The sequence below is a fragment of the Eleutherodactylus coqui genome, chromosome 9 (genome assembly GCF_035609145.1).
Source record: "Eleutherodactylus coqui strain aEleCoq1 chromosome 9, aEleCoq1.hap1, whole genome shotgun sequence".
Classification (NCBI taxonomy): domain Eukaryota; kingdom Metazoa; phylum Chordata; class Amphibia; order Anura; family Eleutherodactylidae; genus Eleutherodactylus; species Eleutherodactylus coqui.
The window spans coordinates 108,762,619-108,787,308 of NC_089845.1; positions in this window are offsets into that span (position 1 = coordinate 108,762,619).

A 24,690-nucleotide genomic window follows, 5' to 3' on the forward strand; every position below is an offset into this window, starting at 1 on the left:
GTCTTCCCCTCCTTCTCCTTTGTCATAACCCCAGCTTTCTATGAATAGTAATGCATCATAAAACAAATAAAAACACATTAAAATCATTATGTTAGTATGGTTGATTAGGTCACTTTTGCCTCCCTCTGATGGTATTGCTTTTAATCTAATTGCACATAGTTCATTTACACAATATTCCCATATGGGAACCTCCAGCCTATCAGTTAACTACATCACTTGGATCCCCCTACTGTTCACACTGGCTGTTCTAAATGCCTGACACATCATCAGGTCCAACCTCATGTGTCATCAGTGTGTTATAACATGATTTGTCACATCACATGGTCACAAGTAACCAATCAAAGCACTATATCCCTATTAGCTAAAAACAACCATGTGATTCAAGCATCCAAGTTGTCATAGTAACAGGACACCATAGATGGATTTCAGATCACCAGTTGACCCTTTGCATTCCACTGCACTGGCAATGAAAAATAATAAAATACAGTATAGAGATACTTGGCCATAGATATAGCTGTACTTAGACTCCACCATCGAAGGTCTCCAGCATATACTGGCTCACATTATATTTCCAAGATACAGGCAGTTAAAGAAATCTGCCATGGATCCACACCAAGATCCACACCAATGCCAACACCAAAAAGTGCAAACAAGGGGCATGGACGCAATGTCGATTCCCCAACTGTGGAACCCCCAGCAAGTCAGACATATGTGAATGAACCCTAATAGTATATGAATATACACACATCCATCCAATGAACTAGACTCATGATAAATTACCTAAAGGAATAACATGTCTTCATACTATATTAGTAAGTAATACTCATGCAGTTACATAATCTAGCATTGTGATCAAGGGCTATGATGTCATGTAGGGCATAATCCCACACAAACTGTAGAAGCCAGTCAATAATGCCCAACAGGGAGGGGGCAGCGCAGATTGCAGATAGCCTCTCTGTTGAAATTTTACAACCATCTCTTCCTGATGTCTTTTTTTCAGGACCCGTGAGTATCTTATAAACCCTCCGAAACTGACCTTTAGGTAGAGATCCAATGGCGGACCTCCCCAGGAGGTACATATTCTGGCTTGAATCTGTTGAGGTTATGTGAAGTTCATCTATGAGAATAACCTGTATACACCCAGTGGAGCTAAGTACATTATGGTTGGTGATAATCTTTTGCTGCCTATTGGTCCTTTTACATGAGATGAGCTGTCGGGCAAACGATGGCCGGCAGCTCGTCCCAGTAATGCTTGCTCCTGTACTGTTACACAAAAGCAAGTATCATTGCGATCGCTCACAGAACTTACGGAATAGAGGCAGAGCAGACCGGGGGGCGTTTTCCCCTCGCCCGCTTCCATTCATGGTTAGTAAACGGTTGTTCAAAAGTGAATAACTGCTGTTTACACCGAATGGCACGTTGTTCAGTTTTCTGCATGCAGAAACTGAACAATTCTTGTTCAGTCATTCCCTGCATTTAGTGGGACGATCATCATTCTGAAAACTGAAAAATTGGTCAGAGCAGATTTAGGGGGGAGGCAGACTAAACAATGTTTTATGTCACAATCTGAGCATAAGACTTTTTCATGTTTATCATGTACTCACTGCAACATCGTTGTATGTGAGAATTTATTCCATCACTCAGAGTATGTTATATACTTACTAACCTGTCCCTGCGCTCTACATTATGTAGGGGAAGCAATGCAAACCAGTCAACAAAAGTCAACTATTAGGATGAAAAACATACTAATACTACCAGTACCGGAGCATTTTGTTGAAGCTGGGCATAGTGTAAATATGTACTAACAATGTTCTGACCATGAGACGAGGTGGTGGGACAAGTAGAAATGCCTAAAGAGAAAAGAAATGGTCTGGATTAAGAGATTAGGTACTATTGCTCCTGGTGGATTGAATTTGGATTATGACTTCTTACAGTTTATTTGAGTATTATATTATATTAATACGTCATGTTCTTTTATTCCTAGGAATCCATTTTTGTGATTAAGGATTGGGTGTGTATATGTAAATATGTTTTTTTGGGCTGGGGTTCCCTCCCTGTTGGGCATTATTGACTGGCTTAGTTCAGTTTATGTGGGATTATGCCCTGCATGACATCATAGCCCTTGATCATGATGCTGGATAATGTAACTGCATGAGTATTACTTACTAATACAGTATGAAGACATGTTATATATTGCTCTTTCAATTCACATTAAACGTCTTCTCTATCTTTCCTCTAGTAACAAACTAAGCCTCCTAGTTTACCGATGTGGGGCTTCTCCTACTGAGGCAGGGTCTGCCGTACCAAAGTTGGGTAGGGATAGCATTCCCATCCCCATATTTCTGTTACCATTATTTGCCCTATCTTGTTTCACCACGTTCTGATGATATTACATATGTTCATACTGGTCTATTGTGGACATTAATTATATTTTGGCCTGATGGCATCAGCAAAGGGCACCGTACTTGTGCCCTACATAAATGTAACAGTATCTATGCACATTCATCTTTGCTGTATCATGACTTTGATCTCAATAAAACACACTCCATCTGTAGTTTATATGGAGTTACTTTAATATTTCACACTAGTCTGTTATCTCTAAAAACATTTCTCTTCTACAATTACTGTTCATACCCAATATGGAATGCTTTATCCAGTTAACTAGCAATTCTCTGTTAGCAGTGAAATTATAGATAAGCTACTGCAGCCTATTTTATGGTGTATAGTTCTCGAAGGATCGACATAAGTGAGTTCACATTTTAATCCGCCTTTACCAACAGATGGTATGGATAAAATCTATTAGTTTCATTAGTGCAAATGTTTTTATACAGAGATGCCTGTTATTAACATATTGCCTAAGGGCCTGGAGTGAACAATTGCAAGAGTGTAGAATGTTTGCCAAACCTTTAAAACTTTAATCAGTATAATTGCGATCAAATAAAACATGGCATTGTAATGTAATTCAAATCTTCACAAACAGAATTTATAGCACTCGCTTTAATTACTTAGTATTTATTTATTAAACAAGAAATGATCATTATTCTTTTACAATCCTCCTTGCCTTCTAAGCACCACATAAATAATGGGTTTCATATAGATAGACTTCTAAATGTGTGCATTTCTTTTTTCCCTTGTTTTAATATTACTTTCTTTCTTGTTTCTTCATTTTCTACTACATCACAAAAGTAGTACAAGGTACAATTTCGAACTTGTATAAACACGCCATGCATGTAATTTATGACTGAATCAATTATTACACACATTTTAAAGGGAAAGTATCACCTAATTTTTTAGTATTTGAAACTATGTACTGAAACATTGGTTTCTTCTAATCTACGCTTATGCTCTAATCTACCCTTTGTATATTGTTTTATCGCCCTTCATTGTCTTTACATGGTTGATGGGGCAGCCATCTTGCATGAGCTGCTTTCATTAGCAGCTCCAGAGATTTTCTATACAACAGGCACATGACCACAAAAAAAACTAAAGCAGACCAAATGACTTCTATTATGGAATGTTGTTGGCATGCTGTGTAACATGTGCAGAGGTCGTTGGGCAGGAAGGGCATGAGCTGTTTTTATAAACTATGGCAAATGATCAAAATGGTAAATTTTTAAATTGAGGTGAAATAGAAAAAAAAACAGCAATTGCGCCATATTGGGGGATTCATTTTTATGGTGCTCATGGTGTAGTAAAAATTAAATGCCACCTTATTCTTCAGGTCAGTCCAATTACAGATATGCTTTTTGTATGTCGTACTACTAACAATTAAAAACCTCTTTTTGAAACAAAACAATTTCACTGCTGTATATTGAAACTCAAAACTTTTACATTTTTGAGTCAATTTCCGTTAATAGGGCTGTGTTCGACAAATTTTTTGGCAGGCAGGGGGAGAGAGAGAGAGAGAGAGAGAGAGAGAAAGAAAACACACGAACCAAGAAAAAAAAAAACTCGGGACCTGGCATCCCACATACAAAAATGCTCGAGTCTCCCATTGTAGTCAATGGGGTTCGTTACGTGAGTAGAGCTCTCGAATTTTACGAAAAGCTCGACTCGAATAACGCGGACCCGAGCATTTGGGTGCTCGCTCATCTCTTAAAGGGATTTTAAAATGTTTTTCTATTGCTGCATTCAAAGACCAATAACATTTTAAATTTTCAATATTTGTGTGAGGGTTTGCTTTTTGAAAGATTAGCTATAGTTTTTAATGGTATTATTTTGAAGACCATACAACTCTTGCTTTTTATTTAATTTTTTTGTTAGGCTTTGTATGCATAATTAGTAGAGGTAAGCAAGCACCAAAATGCTCAAAAGCTCGTTTCAAGTAATGAGCCCCATCGAAGCCAATGGGAGACTCGAGCATTTTTCAAGGTGACCCATGCTCTGCATGTGATTCACCTGAAAACATCAGAAAGTGATGGAAACACCACAGAAATGGATAGGGAAAAGCAGGGGGAGCATGCATGGATGCATCTGAGGCTCCCAGGTCGCACTATTTAGCCAAATTGTGGGCAAGAGCCTGGTGGTCACCCCCCCTAACAATTTAGTTGGGCCAGACCATAATCAGCAAAACACACGTGCTTGCACATCTTAGCTAAGCACCACACTAGGTGCAACAAAGGCCAATCACCACCTGCGGATGACACCACTGCCTCTTCTCCTGCGTTACATGCTGGCATTGCTGTCCAATCCCCCCCCCCAGGACACAGGCACGAGCCTGCATCCACAGCGTACTGAAAATTTTCCCAGTGCGGCATCCAGCTGTCCCCATCCCAGATAGGGTAAGGCACACCTCTTCGCCTACTTTGCCGATGGGAGCTCAAACACTGTAGGCCGGTCCTTCCGGCTCCTGATGTCCGATGAACTGATGCTGCCCCTAGGAGTACTGGGTGAAAGCTGGCAGTCTTTGACCTATTTTTTCAAAGCGCTGAGATGGAGTGGGGACGTGCAAACTCGAGTCAACGCACCGCAGCCGCCTCTTTGCCGCCTCCCTTTGGGGCAGAGACACGGAGTCCACGAGTCCCCACTCTGCCTGTCCGGCTGCAGTAGCTGGCGGGCGGCCGTCCGACCTGGGCACCCCCTTCGAGCAGCCGGGCACACAATGACGCCTCTGCCGGTTGTGGAAGTGTGCAAAGAGAAAAAAAATGGAAAAAAAAAAATCACCTAACACCCCACGGTAGGGCCAAACCTCTGTGCTCCAGGGGACGCGCAAAAACGGGGCGGCGGAGGCCAATTTTGACAGAGCATCCCTGGCCGTGAGGCGAAGAGGGTGTCAGAGAACCAGTATGAGGAAAATCCTGGGTGGTCCAGGCCGAGCGCCAGTTCCAGGACGGGGGAAGGAGCAGGCCTGTTTCCTCTGATTGCACCTACAGCGGTAAAATAAGGCCTCGCAAAACATCACGACAAACACCTTGTCGGGGCTAATGGGAAAGAGCTGTGGTCTTTGACGCGTTTTCTCAAAGTGCTGAGAAGGAGCGGGGATGCACTCAGTCACTGCACCGCAGCCTCTCCTCCCTTGGGAATTGCTGATAAATTAACGTATGATCATAATTCCAATCCCATGCCACCTCCGTCACAAAATTTCATGAGCCACAAACGTGGGCATAAAGGGGACTCAGATGCCAGTACTTCTACACATGTCCACAATTCAACAACCCATTATAAAACAAAAGATTTTTTTTACCCAGAGTGCAGGTGAAGCCCTGAAAGATTTGTTTACCAAGAGTATAGGTGAACCCTTGAAAGATTTGTTTATTAAGAGTGTAGTTGAGCACCAGAAAGATTTGTTTACCAAGAGAGCAGGTGAAACCCTGAAAGATTTGTTTACCAAGAGTATAGGTGAACCCCTAAAAGGATTTATTTACCAAGAGTATAGGTGCACCCTTGAAAGATTTGTTTACCAGGAGTGAAGGTAAAAACCTGAAAGATTTTTTGAGCGACAGCTTGTACATGCTTAATGGGATTCAGGTGGTGGTCCACCGACAGGCAAGCTACCGCCTGTCCCAGCCCCTGCCTCTCCCCGAGGGGCTTGCTAACCAGTGCCCCAGGGAAAGACAGCATGAACTGTAAAGAACTTAGCGGCCAAAGATGGACACCACGCTGGGATACGTTTCCGTACGTCGTGTGACCCTTTTAAAATTGTGCGATATAGCTGACAAATTGCAGACAAATTAATGTATGATTTTAAGTGCCATCCAATCAAAGCATTTCATTAGCCTCAAACGCCAGCATAGGGGGGACTCAGAAGCCAGTACGTCTACATTTTTAATGAAGAAAACAACCCATTTTAAAAAGAATTTTTTTTTACCAAGATTGCAGGTGAAACCTGAAAGATGTTTTGAGCGAGAGTGCAGGGTATTTGTTTAACAAGAGTATAGGTGAACCCCTGAAAGATTTGTTTTCCAAGAGTATAGGCGAACCCCTGAAACATTTGTTTACCAAGAGTATAGACGAACCCCTGAAAGATTTGTGTACCAAGAGTATAAGTGTACCGTTGAAAGATTTGTTTACCCAGAGTGCAGGTGAACCCCTGAAATATTTTTTTAACATAGAGCTTGTACTTGCTTCAGGGGATCCAGGTGGCGGTCCCCCAACAGGCAAGCTACCACCTGTCCTAGCCCCTGCCTCTCCCTGAGGGGCTTTTTAACCAGTGCCCCAGGGAAAGACAGCATGTGCTATGAAAAAATTAGAGTGGCCAAACCAGGACAATTCATTCTGTCTCGGTGTCAGATAGCTGGACACTGCGCTGGTATAGATTTGTGGACTCTGTGGGCGTATGAAGCTGGAACCAGCACTTTTTCTGAACTCTAGTGGTGAACCTCTTCAAAATTGGGGGCGATAACCTGGAGGCCGCCCTCAGAAAAAATTGTTTTGACAGAGCCTTTTGGCCCTCTGAAGAATTGGCTGTTGAGCGTGCTGACATGCTGGTTTAGGAGAAGGAGGAGGAGGAGGAAGATCAGAGAAGGATAGACAAAGCTACTTCTACCCTTTTTTGGGGTGATAGAGAGTGCATGGTTCTCCAGTTCCAGCTAAAAGATACTTTATGTTAAGCTGCTTTCCACCGGTGGAGAGAAGTCTGGGGAAATCCAGGCTTTGCTTATCTTAATAAGTGGAAGCCTGTCGGCACTGTCAGTTGACAGGCGGATACGCTTATCCGTGATAATCCCCCAGCAGCACTAAACACCCTCTCTGATAACACGCTAGCGGCAGGGCAGGTCAGCACCTCCAAGGTGTACAGGGCAAGTTCGTGCCACGTGTCCACCTTTGACACCCAATAGTTGTATGGAGCAGAGGGATCACGGAGGATGTTGGCACGGTCGGCTATGTACTCCCTCACCATTTTTTTACACTGTTTCCTGCTACTCAACCTAGACTGGGGAGTGGTGACAGTCTGGTTGGGATGCCATAAAACTGGCAAAGGCCTTGGAGAGTGTTCCCCTGCCTGCCCTGGACATGCTGTCTGCTCCCCTCGTCTCCCCTGCTAGTTGGCACACTGAACTACGTGCTCTACCACTAGCGTTGTCAGATAGGAAGTTTAGTATCAGCTTTTCCACTAGGGCCTTGTGGTATTGCATCACTCCCATACTCCTTTCCTCTTCGGGAACGAGAGTGGAAAGATTCTCCTTATACCATGGGTTGAGAAGGGTGTACACTCAGTAATTCGTGTGAGCCAGAATGCGTCTAATGTGAGGGTCACGGGAAAGGCAGCTTAAGGGCTTAATCACACAGGAGTTTTTTCACATCAGTTTTGCGCACAAAACAATCGCGTGACTGAAGCCAGCGCCACGGCTAAAAAAAAACCCGCTGCTAGCAGCATTTATCAGCCCAAAGGGCTCGGTCACACGGGCACTACCCGCTATCCTCTGCCACAGCTGTGTCACACCTGTGGCAGAGGAGAACGATGTTCATCCATTGAAAGCAATGGGCTGCCGGCAAGCGTTGTATTAATTTTCGGGGAAGGGCTTCAAATATAAGCTCTTCCCTGAAAAGCATCCAAAAAAAGTGTAAAAAATAAAAAATATATATACTCACCTTTTTGCAGCTGCCAGAGATCAGCTGCATCCAGCCGACTCTTCTCCTGAACTGCTTTCTGTAGTATTCAGCAGGCAGGGATTTAAAATCCCAGCCTGCTGAATGGGTTGCCTCTGATTGGTCACAGCCCTCAGCCAATCAGAGGCAGCACTCACTGTGCTGCCTCTGATTGGCTGAGCACTGTGACCAATCAGAGGCAGCTCTCAGCTGTCATCCTAACACCTGACAGATGTCAGACATCCTTGCCCACCCCTCTGTGAAGAAGTGCAGAGGCTGACTACCACTCTGACGGGCATGTTGCAGCTAGTATTTAACACTGGCTCTATGCTGCTCGTAAACCCTGGCCAACATGTGCAAAGTTGAATTCCAGCGTGTGGGCATGTCGCACAACAGTTGGTGAACTTGCAGCTGGAAGCGCTGTTGCAGTGTACTGAGGGTTGCAGCATCTGTGGTGGACTTGCTAAAATGTGCGCACACGCGACGCACCTTGATGAGCAGCTCAGACAAATTGGGGTAGTTTTTAGGAAAGCGCTGAACCACCAGATTTGACGTGGGCCAGGCATTGCACGTGTGTTAGTCTGCCAAGCTGCAGAGCCGCCACCAGGTTATGCTCATTGTCACACACGACCATGCTCCGTCAAACCCTGTAGCAGCTCTTGGACAGTGTGCCTCTTGTCACCTAAGCTCAGGAGTTTCAGCACGGCCTGTTGACGCTTCCCACGGCAGTGTTGCAGCGCCTCGAGCTACTGACTGAAGGCGACAGGCTCACAGATGGTAATTGAGAGGTGGAGGGGGTTGGAGGAGGTGGCATAATAAGCTGGAGAAACCATGACCGAGATAGAACCCGCAATGCTCGGTGTGGGTAGCACGTGAGCGGATCCAGGGTCAGACTCAGTCCCAGCCTCCACCAGGTTAACCCAATGTGCCATCAGGGAAATGTAGTGTCCCTGCCCACCAGCACTTGTCCACGTGTCGGTGGTTAAGTGGAGCATTAATGAGGGCACAGTTGATATTCCGTGACACGTGCTGGTGTAGGCGGGAATGGCACAGCAGGAAAAATTGTGGCTTCTGGGGACTGAGTAGCAAGGGATGGCCGCCGCCATGAGGTTTCAGAAAGCCTCAGTTTCCACCAGCCTATATGGTGGCATTTCCAGGCTCAGCAGTTTGGAGATATGCACATATAGCGATTGTGCATGCGGGTGGGTGGCTGCATATTTGCACTTGCGCTCTAATGTTTATGTTATGGACAGATGAATGCTGTGCTGGGACACATTGGTAGGGGCAGTGGAGGACTGTGCAGGTGAAGGGGTGGGTGCAGGGTGGGAGACGCTCATGCCTGCATCCTGGAGGGGGATTGCATCTCAGGGCCAGCATGTGACACAGGGGAAGAGGCAGTGGTGTGACCCGCAGGCGGTGAATGGCCTTCGTTCCACCTCATCGGGTGCTTAGCTATCACATGCCTGCGCATGCTGGTGGTAGTCAGGCTTGTAGTGGTGGCTCCCCTGCTGATCTTGGTGTGGCACAGGTTGCACACCACTGTTCGTCGGTAGTCCACGCTCTCATTAAAAAACCTCAAGACCTTCGAACACCTAGCCCTCTGCATGGGAGTTTGCCGCCAGGAGGTACTGTGGGGAACAGTTGGGGAATTACTTGCTCTGGCCCCACTTCTCTCTCTGGCCACCCCACTGCCTCTTCCAACCTGTTCTGGTGCTGCACTTGCCTCCCCCTCTGAAGCACTGTCTTCAGTAGGCTTACCAACGCAGGTCGGGTCAGTCACCTCATCATCCACCAGCTCTTCCTCTGAATCTTCAGTCTGCTCCTCCCTCAGACTTACTGCCCTAACAACAACCTCACTGACAGACAACTGTGTCTCATCATCATCATCAACAAATACCTCTTGAGACACTACTTGGAAGTCCCCACCTTCATCACCCTGACACTGTGAAAGGTCCAAGTTTTGGGCATCGGTCACGACAAACTGCTCAGGTGGCTCATGATCGTTGTTTGCGACTCAGGGAAGGTACCTGAGAACAGTTCCTGTGAGTATGTTCTGAATCTCTCCTTTTCCTAGAGTGACCAGGCTGGGAGGAAGGAGGATCAGTGTAAGGATTCATAGGTCCACTCCCTTGGCTAGTGCGAGTGGACTGCGTGGAAGACTGGGTGGTGGACAAATTACTAGATGCGTTATCCACTATCCACGTCATCATCTGATCGCACTGTTGTGGTTTTAATAATGGTGTACCACGCGGACTGACAAACTGTGAGATGAAGATAAGGAGCATAGATATACGGCGTTCTACTTCTCCTTCTGCAGCAGGAACTGTTTCACCCCACCGAGGACCTCTGCCTCTGCCCACACCCTCATTCGGACGCCCAAGTCCACACCCACATCCTCGTCCTCGACCCTTACCCCTAGTCTTGATCATGTTGTATAGTGCACTGCGTCAAAATGCTATGCAAACTGCAATGTATTTTGTGTATGCTTTAAGCCAAAAATAGTCAGTGAAAAATGTGTACAGTCTTGTTATATAGTGTCAATCGACAGGACACACACTGGGGTATTTTGTGTACACTATAGCAAAAAAAATGTTCAATCTTGGCGCATAGTGAGGGGTGTCACGCAGCCAGTACGCAAAGTCAGTGCAAACTGGCTGCGTATCGCGTGTGTATATCTTGCTAGCCTGCACGCTGCGAGATATGCTTCTGTGAGCTCAGCCTTACTTTGGAGCCTGTGAAATGGAGGGGCTATGTAAAATATGGTTGTAATTCCTAATGTAAGATTTGAGTTAAGCCATTTGAATGAAATCACATCTTGATGGCTCTGCTATTGTGGTAGTATACAGAGAGTAAACGAGGAAAATTGTGCCACTGGCCAAATACTTCTGAACCCAACTGTATGTACATTTTTGTCACATTCCTGTAACTATACACCTGACACCTTAATATATACAGTATATTTCCATCAACCTAAAACTGAAAGCAAAAAGAATAATGCATTTCAGTATATCAACATGTTTGTAAATATGGAAAGAATCAACTGTAATGAATCCCAACATCATATTGTACAGTTCAGCAAATTAATTGTCAGAACTTGCTGTACCTAAGAGGTCCGACAAGTTAAATTCATGATCTGCATGTTATTGGAGTGTGGGAAGAACCTGGGTACCTGGAAGAAACCCACTCAAACACAGGGAGAACATACAAACTCAATGCAGATGTGATTTCTTGAATTGAAATCCAGTAATAATTTAAAGTATCGTTAAGAAAATCTTTGCAGATGGCTGAGATTTTGATATGTTTTCTCCTATAACATGTGCAGCAGACCACAGTTTAAGTCCCTTTCAAGAACGGTTGACAAAAGCAGCACTTGGGGATGGCTATTAATGTGCACATGAACACTATTGATCTGTATGGATCAGCAGTTATCTCTTAGTCACAGTGGTAACAAAATGCATACAAACTGGAGATGGTTGCTAAGAAGCAGCTGAAGACATTTTAATGTACTGTAATGAAAATGTATAAAGGTGACATTTACTTTAATATGTTTTCTAAGGAATATGCAAAAAAATTCACAGAAATGTTTGCTGAAAGCGTTGGCTGATGGAAACCAGAGGCTGTTTAGTCTTTATGTGCCAGCCACAGTGCCACATAAGAATGCGAGCAAATGGTGCGCTACTTTATACGAAGCATAAACAACGAAAAAGTAAAATGAAAAGCTGTGCATGTTTTGAACCTGATCTTGGTTTTGGCTTTCAAATACTGATGGAAAATACTTAACTAAATACACAAGGGTGAAAGTAGAAATATACACTATCCTACCAAAAATATTTGTACGCCCCCTATCAGTATAATGGATTGTGTCTTATTAACATGTTGCATGTCCTAAACCGTTCTACATAAGATGCACATACTTGGTAGTCTTAGACATAGTTTGTCATGGGAACTGCACGCTATTGGATATATGGGTTATGCCGCTGCACACAAGCCGTCCATCATAAGGAGTAATGCATCAGCCCATCTACAATGGTGAAAGTAGCGTTGTCAGTGGACAGTTGAAGAATGGAAGAATGTTCTATGGAGGTATGAACCACACCACTCCATCTTCAAATCAGATGGCCATACCTGGGTGCGGAGAATGCCTCGGGAATGCCTTCTGCCTGAGTGTGTTGTTCTAACAGTCAAGTAAAGCAAAGGTTTTGTTTTGGTCTGGGGGTGTTTTATGTGATATTGTCTTAGTCCGTTAGTGGCAAGAAACAAGAACATGGAGGAGTACCTTGACATTCTAGACAATAATGTGCTACAGACAATGCGGCAATACTTCGGGAATCATCATTAATACCTCCAACAAGACAATGTGCCTTGTCACAAATCCAATGCTTGCTTTACGTGGGTTTTATTATTGGTATCATAGTAGTAGTAGAAAGTGTGTCGCAGAGAGTATTCAATGTCATTAGGGGAATAGAAGGTCCTGCTAAGTATTAGTATTTATTTACATACGTTAATTTTGATTCTTGCTCAGGTGTCCAATTACTTTTGGTAGGAGAGTGAAACGTACAAAGTGTCAAGGTGACTTAGAGCCCTTTTACATGGAACGATGTGCTGGGTGCAAATGCCCAACAGGTCATCCCAGCAATGATCTTTCCTGTGCTTTTACACAGGAAAGATAATTGCTAGTGAATGAAGGCGGAGCAAGCCAAAGATTGTTACTGCTCGCCTGCCTCCTTTCGCAGTAAACAGGCAGCCATACACATATGAAGCACTGACTGTTCATATGGGCCGATTACTGTACAGTTTTTATGCATGCAGAAACTGAATGATGAATGATAAGAGAGCAAATTATCATTCATCATTCAATCTGTGCATGTATTTAGACTGAATAATAATCTTAGATTCTCGCTGGATGCGGGAATCTGAATGATTTATTGGCCCTTATAGGGGGTTATGTGGTTTCAATATAAAAACTTTTATGGGCTGGGCATGAGTTAAAATACAAAATCACGCATACTCACCTGTTTTGTGCTTCTATCGCTACAGTGAGCTTTGGCTCAAAAATGTTGTGGACTCCATTCCCATCAGACATACCTTGCCATGAGAATTCCTGTTGGCTCCTGTTTGGCTTACCACCAAAAGCACTACCTATGAACCAGCATCTGACTGGTCCTCCAGAGGCCGTACACTAAAGACTACACATCGGTGAGGTTTTCTTTGCACAAACTATGTGATAGTGTTGTATGGCTGCCTTTTTTTGTTAGTAAAGTTTGCAAGCATCATGGCGGAGTCTACAAATTTCTTCTGTCATAAACCTACTGCTACTATTTTTCAGCCTTGAGATTGGACCTTTTTTCTCTTATTGGCCTGGATATGAATGGCCGTGCTGCTGTACTGGAGAACACCCTGTGGGTCAAAAGATATCCAGTCCTACTATTAGTTGCACTAGCTGATAGCTGCCCAGTCCTTGGGGTAAGCCACAGCCCCCTAGAACTGAATCTGTCAGGGGCCTCGATCTCTACCCAGGGGCCATTTTCACAGTGATCGATCATCTAGGGATATATCAGTACTGAGGACAAAGGTGGATTATTAGTAGCTGACTCATATCACTGTATTTACCCTAATAATTAATTAAAATCAACACCTAGCATTGACTTTATTTTTCTTATACTGTTAGATCAGAGTTAAGAGTGGAACCAGAATATACTACTGCTAATTATATCAGGATAACATTGTGCTCTCAGTGCCTAACTGTCCCCAAAATTGTAAATTTAAGGTTATGTCATGGGTTCTTAGCATACATATTCTGCTCCAGATGTCATCCTTTGCAATGTGGAGTTTGCTGCACCTGCTAAAATCAACAGAGAAAATATCCATTGCCTATGAACCCCAAAATGTGAGCTGGGGCTTAAACATGATATAAATAACAGTTATGTCTTTTAGATCAGGGCTCCTCAGTCTTCTTCTACTGGGCCCTTACCAGCCAGAAAATGATGTTGACTGGACCTCACCGTCATTGATCATAGTCTATGCAAAAATTTACAAAAAATTATCTCAATTCATTTTGAAATTTGACCCCTGACGAGGTCAGTTATGTTGCTTAACCAGAGATGGGTGCAAACATAAAAAGGACTGTTCAGTATGTGGGCACTTCTCTCCAAACTGCCTTCGCAGATGGACCTCCCAACAGCTGAGGGGTGCCTTACGGATGAGTCCGGTCTCATAGCTTGAGAGGCACTGATTTAGATTATACTGTATGTAAACTTTGTTTGCCCCCTGTAGTAAAGTTAGTATTATCTCTATACTTATATATACAGTTTAATAGTCTGTAATACAAACATCTGCTTTTCATCATCCACACGTTTTATTACTTTGTTATCAAGCTGGGGTGTTAAATTACTCACCACATGTCTCCCTTATGTTGTTGCTACAAAGAAAATGTTGCCATGATCATTTGATTAATATTTGATTGTGATGTATCGCATGCTCTAACAGGTTTCTCTTTCACAAGGTTTGCAATAATGTAGTGTCAAATAAAATGATGGGGTTAATAGATAGGATGTAGATGGTTCCTGCATTACTATGTACTTACAGTATTAAGAAAAGCCAGAGTACAATACAACACTTTAAAATAAATTCACCACCTACAGATTGCAGTCTTTTCATTGTGCAGTTATTTCTTCGTTGGTTTTTTCCTCAGCAGACAGATATTACATGTATATGACTGAGATTTGTCAAAAGTACATTCAAAAGTATTGTGGCTCTACACTAAAGGGCTGTAGGCCTTCCATGTGCCACCATATGATGCTCAAAGGGGCTCCATGTTATCTCTTACATAAGAAAGAATAGCTATATACTATGGCATCCAATGTCTTATGCATCGTGTGCCTTTGTACAACATCAGAGACTGTCAGAGGTACATTAGGGCAGAATTGAAGTTTATGAGTACCACATTCAGCACCAGAAAACTCCAAGGTGGTACAGAATAGTAATGAGAATCCTGGTAATGCAAGACTCCACTTAGTCTTCTGATTTGGCCGGTTCTTATATTCTGTATAAACGGTAGTGCTCTCTGGCCTTCATAGTTTATGCTCTTCCTGTCTGCCCAGTTAGTTGATAGTCGCTCTGCGGATGCAACCAGGAGCTCCTTGCAGCCAAGTCCAACCCTTCTTAAGGATGGCAACTGTGAAGACCAGGAGCTCTTGAAGTCTTTACTAAGTAGAGCAACTAGTGCCAAGACTAAGAGGGAAAGAAAATATATACCAGTGCTCAGGGGTGTAACCGATCACAACAATGGTCAAACAAGCCAAAGACAGTAAAATATTACTTACTTAGTGGGGGTGATAATTCTTTCATCTCTTCAAGTCTAAGATCACTCTTCAAATATCCATTCAAACTGGAAACGGAACATATAAACAACATTTCTTTAGGATGAAAAAGCCTGGACTATTTCCAGACAGATAACAAGTAACTACCAATATAGAGTACATACCCAATGTAATAGCACCAATAAGAATGCCTTCCCACCAACTTAACGCCAAAGAACAGGAAGTGCGTGTCGCCGGAAGCTGCTCTGTGTGCCACAGGCCGGAAGTCAGCCTGCATTCCATCAAGTCAATCCAAGTGATTGCACATACGAACAAGTAGGGGAAATAACATAGACTTCAGAGCATAGACGGAAGGAAATAGCCTTCGCTCTGGCTTATGAAAGTGCAATTAACATGAAGGATAAAATTGAGTACAATAATTGCATATAAATACAATGTCAGCAATAGAGGGGACAATGTTTAAAATAAAATTGATTAACATTTAAACACCATAAAAAAGCTAAAGATAATATGCAATAATGATTGGACTTAAACAAGGAAATAAAACTTTATGAATAAGAGTCAAACATTCTACATAAAATCCTATATATAAAATGTTTTATATGAAGGACATTTTAGTAATCAATAAAAATCCTCTAGGATGGAAGTATGAATAAAATTAGTTAAAATGAACATATCAGTTAATGGAGAATAGTAAAAGTGTGTTTTAAAAAAAATATATAAATTACATATAAAAGTAAATGGGCAGAGAGGTGATATGTACTCCATACCTGTTCTAGTATTTCATCAAGATACCTTGGCTTGTTCTTATATTACCTCTGGCTTCCTTAGTTTATGCTCTTCCTGTCTGCCAAGTCAGTCGCTAGTCGCTCTCTGGATGTATCCAGGAAGCTCCTTGCAGCCAAGTCCAACTCTCCTTAACCCCTTAAGGACCAGGCTGTTTTGTACCTTAAGGATCAGACACTTTTTAGTGATTTTAGCCATGTGGTAGTTTTACTGCCTTATTTTTTTCCATTAGCCACCAAAATTATTTTTGCTGCATTTTTTTCCGTGACATATAAAGCTATTTTTTAATATCTTTTTCACAGATTTTTTTTCAGTTTCTTAGTTTTATTGGAGGTAAAAAGCTAAAAAAAAAGTTTTTTTTAACATTTATAGTTATTGTTTTTGAATGAGTATATTTACACTAAAATAAAGTATGGGAACGGGTTCGTTATCTTGTTTCAGACGTTTTGATATATAATATGTATGGTTTTGGATTACAGGGCGCATATAGTGATGGTTTTGATTAGCGTTGGCTTTGGGTTATTTTCTTTCTTATATTGTTGTTTTATTCTATAATTTTGTTTTACCTATTTATGTAATTATTCTTTTTACTATCTATGTCCCCCATGACGTCATTTAACACCTCTGGGGGACATTCACATGTTTTGGGGGTTTTTTATTTGACATTTTTCCACTGCAGCTGAGGCATCTATAGAAGCCTCAGTTAAAGGATAAACATCCCCTGTAGTGACATTAGTCACTGTCAGGGCTGATCAGGGTCTCCTAAGACCCTGCAGCTTTGCTGTAGCAGGGAATACTAGTGGTCACGTGACCCCCGAGCTCCCATAGTGGAAGAAACACTTCCACATATTTACTTTTTGGTACATAATGTTCATTGAGCGCTGTGTACTAAATAAAGGAGGAGCAGAAAGAGTTAGAACCCACTTCTCCCTCCTCTCCTAGGTTATCAGCTGTGACTAACAGCTGACAACCCGTTCTGCTTCTGATTGATTGCAGAAGCCTTTAATCCCTGCCGTAATTTTTCATACGGCTGGGCTTTAAACCCGGGACCAAGTGCCATAAATTTACAATGCTTGGTCTTAAATGGATTAAAGAGGACAAGTGTGAAGACCAGGAGCTCTGAAAGACTCTACTATATAGAGTGGCTAGTAGCAAGACTAACCTCTGTGGCCTTTTTAGACAGACAAGCTAGACCACTTCCATAACAGATATATCCTGAATGTGCAATAATAACAAAAAGGGTCACAAAAAAGGTGGATTTACATGTTTGGTTTAGAATAGGGTGGGTCCTCAGGATAACTCCTTCTAGTGCATCTAGGGATCCGCAGCCTGAAATAACCCTATGCACAACCGATAGGACATATATTGTATATTGTAGATTATATTTATAAGATGAGTCTCACATATTGTGTAGCATCTGCTTTTTTTTTGTTTTGCATGAGTTTGTTTTGAAGTTAATCAAATGGCCCTGACATCCTGTGACTTGATGCTAATACAGTTTCTCCTAAGGGAGTCTTTATATATGCAATTATTTAAAACACTATCATCTGAAGTATAATAAGATGAAAATTATATAGTGGTCTGATTTTAGTCTTATTTTCTTCATCAATTACCTGGCAACAAAATAAGACTATCCCCAAGACAGGGATCTATTTCTAGGATGCTAAAAAGAAATGTATTGCAGAGTCATCAGTCACAAAGTGGATTCACTATAATGGTTACGATGTGATGGGAGTGTTTATTCATATAGCGTTATTTGCATGATTTATTGGTGGCTTTTACCAAAATGAATTCTCCAGTGTTGATCCTTGAATCATGTATAGATTGGCATAGCAAGAGATGGATACATTTAAGTAGTTGCTGATTGACTGTTCAATTGTAAGTTCCTGTTAGTGCAGTAGAAAGTAGTTCAGAGGCATGGAGGGAGTAAATTGTTACATTATACTCTTTCTAGTACAATTGTACAGACACTGTTGTAACAGTAACTATGCAATGGTCACCACTATGTGGCTAGCATACCTGTATGTATAAGGCTTCATTCACATGAGCAATTTTTGCGGCGACTGATATACGCGACCATGTGAGGCATTGGTTTCCAATGCATTTGCTCACACGGGTGAATATGTGGCTTGTAAATACATTGGACCGTCAAAAATGGACCATACGTGACCGAAATATGGCCAGCGTATATACAAGGCTAAAAAGATAGTTCTGGAACTATCTTTTACCTGATATACGGCGGCGGCTCCCATAGACTCCTATGGGAGCTGGGGAAAAAAGGGAGGGGGAAGCATTTTAGCAGCATCCAACACTGCAAAAGGCTTACAGGTGCCTCTATATAGACATTGGAAGGCAGCCTGAGGATTTTTGCAGAGCGAGGCTTTAACGGGGTGCAACGCATTTTTTTGCTAAAAACATCTGTCCCGGTCATGTAAATGGACGAGAAAACGCTGGCCATAATCGAGGATAAATGGCCATTCATGCAATTTTACGGCGTGGCCAAGAGAACGCTAAAGCACATACGTTCGTGTGAAAGAGCCCTAAGGCCTGTGTCAAAGGAATGTATTTGCGCAGCATTTTGCACGCACAATACAAAGCGGATAGAACCCATTGATTTCAGTGGTTTCATTCACATAAGAATATTCTGTTTGTGGGCAAAAAAAACCCGCAGCATACTCTGATTTGTTTATGCATTTGTGCATGAAAATAGCACAAGTTGAACTAATTAACTTAAAGGGGTTGTCCCGCGCCGAAACGGGTTTTTGTTTTTTTTAACCCCCCCCCCCCCGTTCGGCGCGAGACAACCCCGATGCAGGGGTTAAAAAAACAAACCAGAGAGTGCTTACCTGAATCCCGGCGGTCCGGCGTCTTCATACTCACCTGCTGAAGATGGCCGCCGGGGTCTGCTCCCTCCGTGGACCGCAGCTCTTCTGTGCGGTCCATTGCCGATTCCAGCCTCCTGATTGGCTGGAATCGGCACGTGACGGGGCGGAGCTACACGGAGCCGGCATTCTGCACGAGCGGCCCCATTGAAGACAGCAGAAGACCCGGACTGCGCAAGCGCGGCTAATTTGGCCATCGGAGGCCGAAAATTAGTCGGCACCATGGAGACGAGGACGCCAGCAACGGAGCAGGTAAGTATAAAACTTTTGATAACTTCTGTATGGCTCATAATTAATGCACAATGTACATTACAAAGTGCATTAATATGGCCATACAGAAGTGTAGAGACCCACTTGCTGCCGCGGGACAACCCCTTTAATTGTTACTTTCAATCAATGGAAGCATGGTTGCGCGTTCTTTTTTCCACACAATTTGTACGCACTGAAGGTAAGTAAAACACGAACACGCAAATATGCAACGCCCATTAGGCAAATGAGCTTATGACCCTGTGTGGGGTAAATGAAGTTGAATATGCAACTCCATTTACGAGGGGCTGCTGGCTTTACCCAGAAAGAAACGAGATAGGAAGATGAAACTTGACATTTATTCCACATACTCTCCACTGATGTCAACACACTTCTTACATCGGTATTCCAAGTTCTGTAAGCCTTGCAAAAAGAAGGATTTCGGTTGTGCCTCAAATCAGTCATCCGTAGCAGCCATGGCATCAGAAATGGTGTGAAATTTGGTACCCTTGAGGTGTTTCTTCAGGTTTGGAAACAGATGCTAGTCGGAGGGAGCTAGATCTGGTGAATAAGGTGGGTGGTCAACCAGCTGGAAGCCTAGCTCCACCAGTTTTGCCGTGGTCGCTTGTGCAGTGTGAGCGGAGGCGTTGTCTTGCAGGAACAAGATTTTTACTGCTCCTTGGTTTCAGGGTCATACAAATAAATCCAGGTTTCATCCATAGTGACTAGAGTTGAGCGAACGTACTCTTCCGAGCCTGATGCTCGTTCGAGTATTAGCATACTCGATGGTGCTTGCTACTTGAGCGAGCATCACGCTGTGTTCGACCCCGCCCCAGTTTTGGCCCCTCCCCAATGCTGACATGTCAGATTTGACCCCTCCCTGCTGCGATGCAACGCACATCAACGGCAGTTTGTGGCTGGCTTAGCGGAGAGAGAGAGAACACAAACTAAGAGGAAAGAAAGCTCGGCAACCGGCGGGTCCCATACAAAAATGCTCGAGTTTCCCATTGAAGTCAAAGGGGTTCGTTACTCGAATAGCGCTCTCGAATAACGAGGACCGAGCATTTTGGTGCTCGTTCATCTCTAATAGTGACCAGTCGATCCAGGAAGTTATTATCAGCCTGGAAACGCTGACAAATGGACCGGGAAGTTTTCACTCACATGCTTTTCCGATCTGTTGTCAAACATTTGGGGACCCACTTTGCAGATCGCTTCTTCATGTTCAAATGTTCATGGATAATGACACAAACACGTTCACGTGAAATCCCCATGATGGCTGCTATTCCTTTAGCTGAAATTGGCCGAATCTCCAGTATGAGGTTGTGCACAGCATTGACGATCTCCGGAACAACAACCTCTCTCAGTCGTCCAGGAGGTCCCTCATCATTGGTGCTGAAGCGGCCTGTTTTAAATTTGGCGACCCAGTTCTTAACTGTAGAATATGAAGGGCATTGATGCCCCAATGTCTGCCACATAGCACCATGAATATCCAGAAACAAGAATCTCATCACTCCTCTGCTCTCATTTGCTGTGATTATCGCCTTAGACTCCGCCATTGTGTTTTCCCGCTGGCCTAGATCACTGTTGCCATAAGCTACAAACACAAAATTTTGAAAACATACACTACCGTTCAAAAGTTTGGGGTCACATTGAAATGTCCTTATTTTTGAAGGAAAAGCACTGTACTTTTCAATGAAGATAACTTTAAACTAGTCCTAACGTTAAACAAATGCACTCTATACATTGCTAATGTGGTAAATGACTATTCTAGCTGCAAATGCCTGGTTTTTTGTGCAAAATCTACAAAGGTGAATAGAGGCCCATTTCCAGCAACTATCACTCCAGTGTTCTAATGGTACAATGTGTTTGCTCATTGGCTCAGAAGGCTAATTGATGATTAGAAAACCCTTGTGCAATCATGTTCACACATCTGAAAACAGTCTAGCTTGTTACAGAAGCTACAAAACTGACCTTCCTGTGAGCAGATTGAGTTTCTGGAGCATCACATTTGTGGGGTCAATTAAACGCTCAAAATGGCCAGAAAAAGAGAACTTTCATCTGAAACTCGACAGTCTATTCTTGTTCTTAGAAATGAAGGCTATTCCATGCGAGAAATTGCTAAGAAATTGAAGATTTCCTACAACGGTGTGTACTACTCCCTTTAGAGGACAGCACAAACAGGCTCTAACCAGAGTAGAAAAAGAAGTGGGAGGCCGCGTTGCACAACTAAGCAAGAAGATAAGCACATTAGAGTCTCTAGTTTGAGAAACAGACGCCTCACAGGTACCCAACTGGCATCTTCATTAAATAGTACCCGCAAAACACCAGTGTCAACATCTACAGTGAAGAGGCGGCTGCGGGATTTTGGGCTTCAGGGCAGAGTGGCAAAGAAAAAGCCATATCTGAGACTGGCCAATAAAAGAAAAAGATTAAGATGGGCAAAAGAACACAGACATTGGACAGAGGAAGACTGGAAAAAAGTGTTGTGGACGGATGAATCCAAGTTTGAGGTGTTTGGATCACAAAGAAGAACGTTTGTGAGACGCAGAACAAATGAAAAGATGCTGGAAGAATGCCTGACGCCATCTGTTAAGCATGGTGGAGGTAATGTGATGGTCTGGGGTTGCTTTAGTGCTGGTAAGGTGGGAGATTTGTACAGGGCAAAAGGGATTCTGAATAAGGAAGGCTATCACTCCATTTTGCAACGCCATGCCATACCCAGTGGACAGCGCTTGATTGGAACCAATTTCATCCTACAACAAGACAATGACCCTAAACACACCTCCAAATTGTGCAAGAACTATTTACAGCAGAAGCAGGCAGCTGGTATTCTATCGGTAATGGAGTGGCCAGCGCAGTCACCAGATCTGAACCCCATTGAGCTGTTGTGGGAGCAGCTTGACCGTATGGTACGCCAGAAGTGCCCATCCAACCAATCCAACTTGTGGGAGATGCTTCTAGAAGCGTGGGGTGCAATTTCACAAGCTTACCTCAACAAATTAACAGCTAGAATGTCAAAGGTGTGCAATGCTGTAATTGCTGCAAAAGGAGGATTCTTTGACGAAAGCAAAGTTTGATGTAAAAACAATGTTATTTCAAATACAAATCATTATTTCTAACCTTGTCAATGTCTTGACTCTATTTTCTATTCATTTCACAACGCATGGTGGTGAATAAGTGTGACTTTTCATGGAAAACACAAAATTGTTTGGGTGACCCCAAACTTTTGAACGGTAGTGTATATTAGACACATAAGGCTTTCATGTGATGTAACATTCGTTACCATAGAAACAAAAGAAGAACACAAAGCCAAAGACTTATCAGCACCCCCTTGTAGTTGTTATTGCTGAGCATACATTACTATTAGGCCTCGTTTAGACGAGCATGCTTTTTGTGCAGACTAGGCACGCAAAAAGATTGGTTCTATGCTGCTCCAAGGATTGCGTGAATGGCTGAATTCAAGCTCCGTGAAGTAGCCCGTTGACGCGATCCGAGGTGCATGTTTTCCAGCTCCCATAGGAGTCTATGGAAAACACGCACCAAAGATAGGTCAGGTCCTATTTTTTTATGCAGCACTGACCTTTAGATGCACATTGCAGTCAAATATCCTATCTTTAGCAGGTGCGAGTATTTTGCATGTCTAAAAATTGTTCATGTGTTCTATAGGAAAGCATTGGTTCTTATAGAAGCCATCTTTTTGTGCACCTATTATACGCTAAAAACACAATCGTCTGAATGAGGCCTTAGGATCTTTCCCATGAGCATATATCAGCCAGCCATTTTCACGGTCAGGCCTAAAATATATCCCTGGAACTATCTTTTGGGCCGGAATATGTCAGCCGCTGCATGGGCTCATATGGGAGCCAATGACCGCGGCTGGAGAAGGGAGGTGGGAGGGAGTTTAGTAGCGTGACTGCTAAACTCCCTCCCTCTTATTTCCTCCCTGCTCACTCTTTGCAATAGAAAGGGGGTAGATCTAAGCTCCCACCCCCTCCCCGCCCCTTTCCCATTACAAGGAGCGAGCGGGGAGGAGAGAAGGAAGAGGCAACGGCATGGCGGCCTTGGCGTATATGCGCCAGGGCCCATGTCGTCTGAATGGGTGCACAAACGTTAGATTTGTGTGCCCACTCAAGAGTTTTAACACCCCAGATCATAGCATATATCAGCCGGAAGTGAAAACAGCGGCCGATATACACTCGTGTGAAAGACCCCTTAAGCATATAATGCCAGTGTAGAAAATCAGCTGCCTCTTAATTGGTATGATTTCTAGTGGGAGAGGGCTGGGGTTCTCCGCAACCAAGACCAGATCCCAATTGGAGGGGTTAAAGGGTGAAAACCATGAATCTTCAGGTGTGTCCCTCAGATCCAGCCCTACCTCAAATTGATATAGAGGCAAAGCGGATCCACATCAGCTGCCGTGACACTTTGTTTGTAAATGGAAAATGGTATAACACTTCTGCAGTGCCACCTTTTGGAAGATAACTTCCCTATAAGTCAATATCCGACTGAATATAAGATAAACCATAATCTTCTGGCCTATAAGTCTCCTAATGTGTACCTGGCACTCTTCACAACAAGAAATAGTACCCCTCCCAACCCTTGAAGCCTTACCTCCTCAGATCATGAACTTGACATTACAAACAATGTATCATATTTTTTTTATTTATTTATTTTTTTTAACAAATAGCAGAGCCACGAAAAAAGCTGAATATGAACAATTTTATCCACTTAAGGCCTCCTTCCCACGAACGGATTTCCGCCGCGTAATTCGCGGCGAAAATCCGCTGCGTTGCCCGCAGCTATTAGGTTCTATTGAACCTAATAGCTCCATGCTCACGATGCGTAATTCCACCGCGGAATTACGCACCGCGATTTCTCCCGTCCTCACCCGCAGCATGCTCTATTTTCTGCGGGCGAGGACGGGCTGTACGCACTGACGGCTTCCATTGAAGTCAATGGAAGCCGTCCATTCACGCTATCTCCCGCTGTAACCAGCGGGAGATAGCGTGAAAAAACGCTTTCCCGCCCACCGCCGCGCGTCATATGACGTCATATGACGCGCCCGGCCGCGTCACGTGACACGGCCGGCCGCGGCACGTGACACGGCTGGTGACGTAACGGCGGTGGGCGGTGACGGGCGGTGACGCGCGGTGACGCGGCGGCGGTGGGCGGGGAAGCGATTTCACGCTATCTCCCGCAGGTAAGTATAGGGTCTCTGGGGGGCGCCGTGACGGGCTTCGCAGCGGAATATTACGCGGCGGAGCCCGTCACGCTCGTGGGAAGGAGGCCTTATTTCCAGATTAACTCCCCATAGAAAATAGATATTAATATAAATATATTTACATTTCAAGTAGGACTAGATCCTTCCACATAATCTTTGGCTATGTCCATCTAAACGTAGCCACAGTTGCTAATTCACGTAATGTGTG